This window comes from Petaurus breviceps, unplaced genomic scaffold, assembly GCF_028583685.1.
Source record: "Petaurus breviceps papuanus isolate PSGF00001 unplaced genomic scaffold, PetGlider_PUasm1.0 126, whole genome shotgun sequence".
Lineage (NCBI taxonomy): Eukaryota > Metazoa > Chordata > Mammalia > Diprotodontia > Petauridae > Petaurus > Petaurus breviceps.
This window is the reverse complement of record NW_027185655.1, coordinates 80,224,212-80,232,645: the sequence shown is the minus strand read 5'-3', so window position 1 is coordinate 80,232,645 and position 8,434 is coordinate 80,224,212. Positions and strand designations below refer to the sequence as shown.

The 8,434-nt window shown below is 41.9% G+C and overlaps 1 protein-coding gene across 2 annotated transcripts in view; it reads right to left on the bottom strand.

Annotated features, from left to right (window-relative positions):
- Window positions 1-464: 464 nt before the first annotated feature.
- Window positions 465-8,434, bottom strand: part of LOC138168438 (uncharacterized) — a 12,942-nt gene continuing 4,972 nt past the window's right edge. The window contains exons 3-5 of one of the 2 annotated variants that reach the window (XM_069097465.1): window positions 5,897-6,060; window positions 3,601-3,763; window positions 465-3,461 (exon numbers count right to left, since the gene is read on the bottom strand). The gene's annotated coding sequence lies outside the window, so the exon portion shown is untranslated. The remainder of the gene's footprint in view (window positions 3,462-3,600; window positions 3,764-5,896; window positions 6,061-8,434) is intronic. The other variant, XM_069097473.1, reaches the window with a different exon arrangement.

The following is an 8,434-nucleotide window of genomic DNA, read 5'->3' as shown; positions in this document are numbered from 1 at the left end:
CATGCCACTTTGAGGACACCTAGGAAGCATTCTTGTCATATTTACTGATGTTTTGTAAGTTCCTCTATGTGTTACTTATTTTGCGTTTTTGGAGGTGGTTGTATTCCATGTCTTGCAGACACACATAGCATTTCTAGTAGAAATTTAACAGTGAAAAAACTGATCTTTTGCTTTCGTGGGAAGCTTACAATTTCCCAAAACCAATGTAACCTGTTGTCATCATTCTGCTCCAATGTGAGCCTAGCTCATTATTGATAGGCACTTTATGTATCAGGTATGCATACTATTTAATAAAGTTTATAAGGTTGCTGTGAGAAATAATTGTCTTACCAAAAACTCCACATGGTCATCAGTGAATTAAAGAAAGATTTTATTTTTCATTCTCTTTCAAAAGACAGCAAGACAGTAGGTGACTCATAAGAAGACACACCCTTTCAGATAATTACAAAGCCTTTTATACCATATTCTGATTTGCATTTCCCCCCCCCCTGTTCTCCATTGACAGGATGAAAATACCTGAAGCATTTGTTGAGGTTTAGGGTTTAGGGGTGCCCAAGAACCCAAAACACCAACATGTCAGTTCCTGCCAAATGAATTCGACTCATCTTCTCTCAGCCAAAGTACAGCAAAGTTTATTAAAGACTTGCCATGATGGGTAGACTCTTAAGGAAGCTAAGTATTTATGATGATTTTAGTGGCTAGAATAATCTGATACATAGTGAGTTTGAATTAGATTGAATTCTCAGCACTTGCATGGAGGCAAGATGGATCTTTCATACAGAAAGACTGTGTGAAAGATCTAGAGGTGGTCCAGAGAAGGGATTTGGAGAAGGTATTGAGGAGGAGTCTAAGGAGGATCTTTGATGAAACTGTGGTAAGACTTCAGGAATGGAATTAAGTGTGGGAAGTAGCTGAAGGCTACCTGGAGATGACAGATAATGGAGGGCTAGGCTAGTTTAATGGTAATAGTTTTGGGTAGCAATAATTTGGTAGGATCAAGGGTGGAAAGTAGTTGGACCATGAAGGGCTAGGCTAGGTTAAGAGTAACAGATTTTGGGCTAGTGATAATGAAAGGCTTATGAACTCAGGTAAGTGCCTTATCAAAGGGAATTTTTAAGGGGGCTGCCAGAGCCTAAACCCCATCACACTTACTCCATGTTCTTCCCCTAGGTGTTTCCCACCTCCCTTGTCATGCATCACATGTGCATTTAAATTAGCTTGTTCTGCCCTGGAGGTGTGTGGGTTAATATTAACAGCTCCTTAAGCATGTGTTCAAGCTTCTGACCTTTTACTTGATCAGAAGTCTGTTTTTGCTAGGTCATAACTCTGTTTGGAACCAGTAACATACATTTATCTTTCCTGCAAAGCTGGGGTGTCACTCCTGTGGAAAAAGAACTTTTTCTTCTTTTTCTCACATGTCAATGTATTTGTTTCCATAGATGATGGAACTGAAGTTCAAGGTGATTGACATGTCTAGTGTCATGTTGTTATTCAGTTGTTTTCAGCCATGTCCAACTTTTTGGAACCACATTTTGGGTTTTCTTGGCAAAGATACTCAATTGGTTCAAAATTTTGTTCTCTAGCTCATTTTACAGAAGAAGATACTGAGGTAAACAAAATTAATTTACTTGTCCACAACCACACAGGTACTAAGTGTCTTAGTGAAGAGGTTACCCACTAAGAGGGTTAGGGTTGCTCTAGAAACCCAAAAATACCAACACACTGGGTCCTGCTGAATGAATTCGACTCGTGTCTTTTCAGGCAAAGAAAAGTAAAATTTAATAAAAGTTCACTTGCATTAGATACAGAATAAGTCTGTGCTAGGTCATTCTATGGCACTCTCACTATTCTATGGCATTTTATGGTGCTCTCACACCACATGGTGTAAGATGGTGTCTTATATACAGAAGGTTGTGTGAGGAATCTGGGGGTGGTCTTGAGCAGGAGTTTGGGGAGAGTATTCAGGAGGAATTAATGAGGTCAATGAATGAGTGATTTAGGGTGGGAGGTAGCTGGAGGCTACAGATAATGGTAGGCTAGGACAGTTCAAGGGTGTATTGATATTTTGATAGGTTCAGAAGTGGGAAGTAGATGAACAATGGAGGGCTAGGCTAGCAACTAGGATAGTAGTTAGAAGTTAGTAACTAGGCACAATGTAAGGCTAATTGTGTCATGCAAATACATCATCAAATGAAGCAATTTAATCAAGAGTCCAAGGGAGGTAACCAGAGCCTGTACCTCAAGGATTCAAGGAGAGCTGGAAGGGTCTCACAGAGCCCATTCCTCATCATTAGGCCATATTTGAACTCAGGAAAATGAGATCTGTCTTTAGGCCTGTAATAGTAATGCAATTTAAAGATCCCCCTGTATTGGCTTGGTTTTTGGATTGATTGTGTTAAAACCCAGAGCTTGTGAATCCTACTTGTGGGATGGACTTGTTGATGTGAAAAGAGAGGGTTGAACTGGGAGGAGCTGATGACCTAAATTTAGAGAGACACAGGAAAAGGGAGAGGCAGAAGAACTTTTTGGAAGCAGCATCTTGGAGACAGAAAGAGACTGAGGGGATTGCTGAGGGCCACTTTGAATTGCCCAGGACTTTTGAGAGCTGCCACCCAGAGCTGCCAAGGACCAAGGAGACATGGCTGTTATGGTGGTACTTATTTAAGGACTACAAGTTATGAATATAATCCCTGGGGATACAGAGACCCTATTGGGAAGAAAAATAATTCTCTGCCCTCAAGGCATTTTTATTCTACTGAAGAATTTTATATTCACATTTAATTGTGTAGTGAAAAAGATAGATGGTGTTGTTCTATATCTAAGGTATTCTTCTCAGAATCCCTGAAATAATATCAGATAGTATGTAGACTATTATATGAATAAGGCCAAGACAACTATTTTCTAGGTCATAATCTCCAATGTAAAGAGTATGTTGAAGTATATGCAATAATGCAAGAAAAAATGGAGTTATTCACATCCAACCTGCTGCTGTAAAATAGCTCAATGCTATGAAAGATTAATTTCCAACATCTCTGTTCAATAACCTACCTGCTTTTTCAAAATGAGTGAATTTTTGAATGGTTTAAATGTCACCTCCACAGAATTTGTTCTAAGAAAAGACAACCTGGGGATAGAACAAAGATGGTGGAGTAAAAGCAGGGACTTGCTTGAGTTCTTCCCCCAATCCCTCCAAATACCTATAAAAAATCACTCTAAACAAATTCTAGATGATCAGAATCCACAAAATGACAGAGTGAAACAAGTTTCAAGCCTAAGATGACCTGGAAGATGGACAGTAAATGTCTGTTGCACCAGCCTGAAAGAAGAGTGAAGTTCAGCATGGGCCACACAGACACAGTGGATCCTGGAGCAGGTCTCAGGGACTGAATGCAAGGTAGTTGTGGTGCTTTTCATAAGTGGCAAAGCCAAATTAGAAGGTCAGTAGGAAAGATCTGTTGAACCTGTGTGAGAGAGGATAACAGTCTGAGCCCCAGGCCCAGGGTAGCCAGGGAAGAGGCAGATATGGTGGGAATGAAGGCAATGGTAGCACCTATTTCCAGAGCCCTCAGCCCACAGATGGTAGGGGATCAAATGGCTTACCAGAGGAAGATTGTAGGGATGTCTTTGCTGGAACTGAGGGAGAATTCTCTTGCTTTGCCAGTGCTTTAATCTGGGTCATAGTCCTGGGTATCGGTCCTGGGGTGAGGAGGAGCATGTGGTGACATTTGGGATGACAGTGAAGAGGGAATCCTCCTCACAGTTCCTAGGCAGAAAAGAGTACTTGATGTCATTCACATACAAGAGCACAGGCTGGGAGAGGAGACATCTCCTTTGATCATAACACCTTGGAAGATCTGAAAATTTACAGGTCTCTAGAAGTATCTCTGAAAATATCTGCACAAAACCCCTGAAATGTGAAACCTCCCATTCCCCCACCCCAAGCCCCCAACACACACACACACACACACACACACACAGAGGAAGCAGATTCCTACCTTGACAAAGTGATAAAAAGTCAAGTAATTGACTGGGAAAATGAGCAAACACCTGTTCCACCCAATTCTCGCCTGTGATTCCAAGAAGCTGTGGCAGGCACAAAGGTGGCATAATGGCAAGCAAAGAAGTTCTAGCAACTTGTTCAGTCATTTAATTATTTAGTACATTGTTTCAGTTTCAGTTTCCGTTGAGCCTTGCCCATGATTATATCAAGACTTTGTTAAGAAATAGAACTTGTGAATCCCACAGTGGAGGGAAATTGCTATATTGCTACAGGAAGGAGTGGAACAGGGAGGAGCTAATGACCATATATAAGGAGAAGCCCAAGCCCAGAAAGAGCAGTAGGAAGCTGGTAGGAAGCATGGTTTTGGTGCCAGAACTTTGTTTGTCTGTGTTGATATTACTTTGTCAGATCTGCCTGCTGATGGAGGACATTGCTGTTGTTACAAAAGTCCTGGGTCCTCACTGCTGTTTCAGATGCCCTGAAAGAGGATGTTCTTGTTGTCTGTTTAAAAACGTCCTAAATGATGGTTTACCAATATTTTCAGAGGTCCTGGAACTTTACTGATGATTTGTGTTGATTTCTCTGACAGAGATCCTGTCATCTGGTCTGTGTTGTTTGTATAGGCAGAAAGTGAGTTGATGATGGTGCCAACCATGTGCATGAATGTTATTGTGGTTCCGCTAAGCTTTATCTTCCCAGAAAGAGGAAATGTGAAGGATTTGATGTGGAATGCACACTGTGAGCTTCAATATGGAACAGGAGCTGGGCAAGGAACTTGACAAAGAGCTGAGAGCTGCCTGCCTGTGAAACCAGGTGATAGTTGGGTAGATCCAGGGAGCTGGACTCATGGGAGAAGAACCATGAAATTCAGCAGCCAGCCTCAAACAAAGATGAAAAAAACTGTCATTGAGTACTTAGTACTGATTGACAAGATCATGATTTACTTTGGCCTGGGGATGAGAGAATTTTGTACTCTTGTACCTCATAGTCCAAAGGATGATTGAGTTAAGGATGATTGGAAACTAATCTTCAATCAAGAAGAAAGAAAGAAGACTTTTTGACTGAGAAATTAAGACAATATAACCTAGAGGTGTAGAACTTTGACCTTTGTTCTTTATGTCCCTTAAGAAGACTTGCTCTTTAAGGATGATTGAGTTAAGGACTTACTGAATGTTATCTTTTGCTTAAAACTATGTGGCCACTTTGGTAAAAACTATGTTTCCACTTTAGTGGTAAGTTGTTATCTTATAATATTGTGAATGCTGTACTTTGGTTTCTGTGAGTGTTTTGCTTTAATTTGCTGCTGAATAGAGAACTCACCATAGTATGTGATCAGAACCTTAGAACTATTCACAGCAGCAGTCTTCTGGCTACTCATGCTTGGCTTTACACATGGTAAACAGTTGCAGCAGACAGGCTAAACCAATTTGCAGGTAATGAAGGCATCTCAAATCCATGGTTGAGCTAATTGGGTGTCTACATCAAGCATGTGAAGACTTTCCCTGGTGAAATGGGCTAATGAGAACAATTTGTTCCAACAGTCATGAAAGCATCTGAAACTGTCACTGTGGAGTGGTGAGAGCTTGGTCAGACATTGAAGACACCAAGATCATCCATGGCATCATGAGCTATTACCAGTTATTTTAACTCTGTTCTGCCACTGTACTGTGTGAATCTGGATGAGAGAATGAGGCTGATGACTTCATGCAGTTCTGCCTCACTTAAATCCAATTTACACAGAAATCAAAAGACATCACCCATACCATTTTACCATTATACCTATCTAAAAGTCTAGTGGCAACAGGCAAGTGATGAAGCAGCATGTGTGTGAATGCCCTGTGAGCTGTAGTCACAATTCTGCACACAGGTGGCCAAAGTCATAGGTTCATTACTCACTGGAAGCAGCAGTGGGATCCGGCAGCCTCCTCAGTGTCTCAGCAGTCTTTTAAGGATTACACTGCTCACTTCCTGGTGTGAGGGAGGGGCTAGAAAAGTTGCCCTAAAAATTGTGTCCTTACCTAGCCCCAACCTGATTACTGCAGCAGGCAGGGAATCATGCTCTGTGGTAGAAACACAAAAACATCAGCACATGTAATGTGCGCCAACTTATAAATAACACAAAATCAAGTAGACTTGAAAGATGAATAGCTCTTGTTGCAAGAGAATTCAGTGGGTATCACATCCAAATAGCAGCCCTGAGTGAACCAAGACTGGCAAATGAAGGTCACCTTACTGAAGATGGAGTTGACATACATTTTTTCTGGAGTGCCTTCAGTGAAGGGGAAAGCCAAGAAGCTGGCATACATTTTGCAATTAAAACTAATCTAGAGATCAGAAAGGGGGGCTGAGCCAAGATGGTGGTAGGACCTCCCTGCGGCTCCTGCTTCAACCTTCCCAAATCCATGTAAAAAGAGAATTCTAAACAAACTTTGGAGCTGAAGAACCCACAAAATGACACAGAGAAGCTAACCTCCCGCTGAGGACAGCCTAGCAGGCCGGCAGGAATCGGCCAGCACAGCTCTCTGGGAGCTGAGCCCAGCCCCACACCTAGGCTTTAGCCCCAGGGTGGGCCTGACCAGTCATGGCCATAGGGACTCCAGAAAAGCATCAGCTGTGGCCTTTTCCAGATTTATCAACACACAGATTAGAAGGACAAAGTGAGAGGTCAGTGAAGTCTGGACTTTGGGACAAGTAAATGGCAGTGAGTGGCTTTTGCCCTCTGGGGCAAAAAGCCACTGAGACTCCGGCACAGCCAGCCAGCGTCATGTGACAGCTTCAGCTCCTGGCCTGCAGAGTGTAGGGGGACCAAGCACCAGTCTGAGGAGTAATTGCTCTTGCTTTAACCTGCTTGGATCTGGATTGCAGTCTAGGGTGGAGGTCCTGGGGTATATGTCCAGCTTTCCAGAGCATGTAGAGACCTCAGAGAGGGTATCCATCTAATACTTCCGGCAAGTGAGAAAACCCCAGCATTGGGATGAAAGCTCCCCTGTCTGGTGGCAGAGTCTTACTGGGCAAAAAGCCCAGGGGTCAAGTGACTGAGGGGAGACATGACGAGGCAAAGGAAACAAAGCAGACAGAATATTCCAACATTACCCTCCTATTTGGGCACAAAAGGAGCAAAGCATGGAACAGGAGGAAGACAATGAAGTCAGAACTCCTGCACCAAAGGATTCAAAGGAAAATACAAGCTGGTCACAGGCCATAGAGGACCTTAAGAAGCAGATAAGAGAAGTGGAGGAAAAATTGGGAGGAGAAATGAGAACAATGAAAGAAAATTATGAAATGAGAATCAACAGCCTGACTGAGGAAAATAACACTTTAAAAAAACAGACTGACTCAAATGGCAAAAGAGGCTCAAAAAGGCAATGAGGAGAAGAATGCCTTAAAAAGCTGAATTTGCCAGATGGAAAAAGAATCTCAAAAGCTCACTGAGGAGAATCATTCCTTCAGAATTAGAATGGAGCAAATGGAAGCTAATGACTTTATGAGAAATCAAGATGCTGTTAAAGAGATCCAAACAAATGAAAGAATAGAAGGCAATGTGAAATATCTCATGGGAAAAACCACTGACCTGGAAAATAGATCCAGGAGAGATAATTTAAAAATTATTGGACTGCCTGAGAGCTATGACCAAAATAAGAGCCTGGAAAGCATCCTCCAGGAAGTTCTCAAAGAAAACTGCCCTGATGTTTTAGAACCAGAGGGCAAAACAGAGGTTGAAAGAATCCACCGATCACCTCCTGAAAAAGATCCCAAAAAGAAAACTCCTAGGAATATTATACCCAGGTTCCGGAATTCCCAGATTAAGGAGAGAATATTACAAGCAGCCAGGAAGAAACAATTTGAATATTGTGGAAACACAATCAGGATAACCCAGGATCTGGCAGCTTCTACACTGAGGGATCGAAGGGCCTGGAATGTGATATTCCAGAGGTCAAGGGAGCTGGGATTAAAACCAAGAGTCACCTACCCAGCAAAACTGAGTATCATGTTTCAGGGGAAAATATGGTCATTCAGTGGAATACAGGACTTTCAAGAATTCTTGCTGAAAAAAACAGAGTTGAATAGAAAATTTGACATTCAGATACAAGAAGCAAGAGAAGCATGAGAAGTTAAACAGGGAAAAGAAATCATAAGGAACTTATCAAAGTTGAACTATTTTTTTTTTGAAGCAATCAGGGTTGAGTGGCTTGTTCGGGGTTGCATGGCCAGTTATTGTTTCTGGGTGTGGTGCTGAGTGTCTGGGCCAGGATTTGATCTGGGTCATCCCGGCACTGGAGCCAGTGCTCTTGCTCGCTGAGCCACCTGGCCAAAGTTGAACTATTAACATTCCTACATGGAAAAACAATAATTGTAACTTATGAAACTTTTCTCAGTAGTTGAAGGCATTAGAAATATATATATATATATATATATATATATATATATATATAA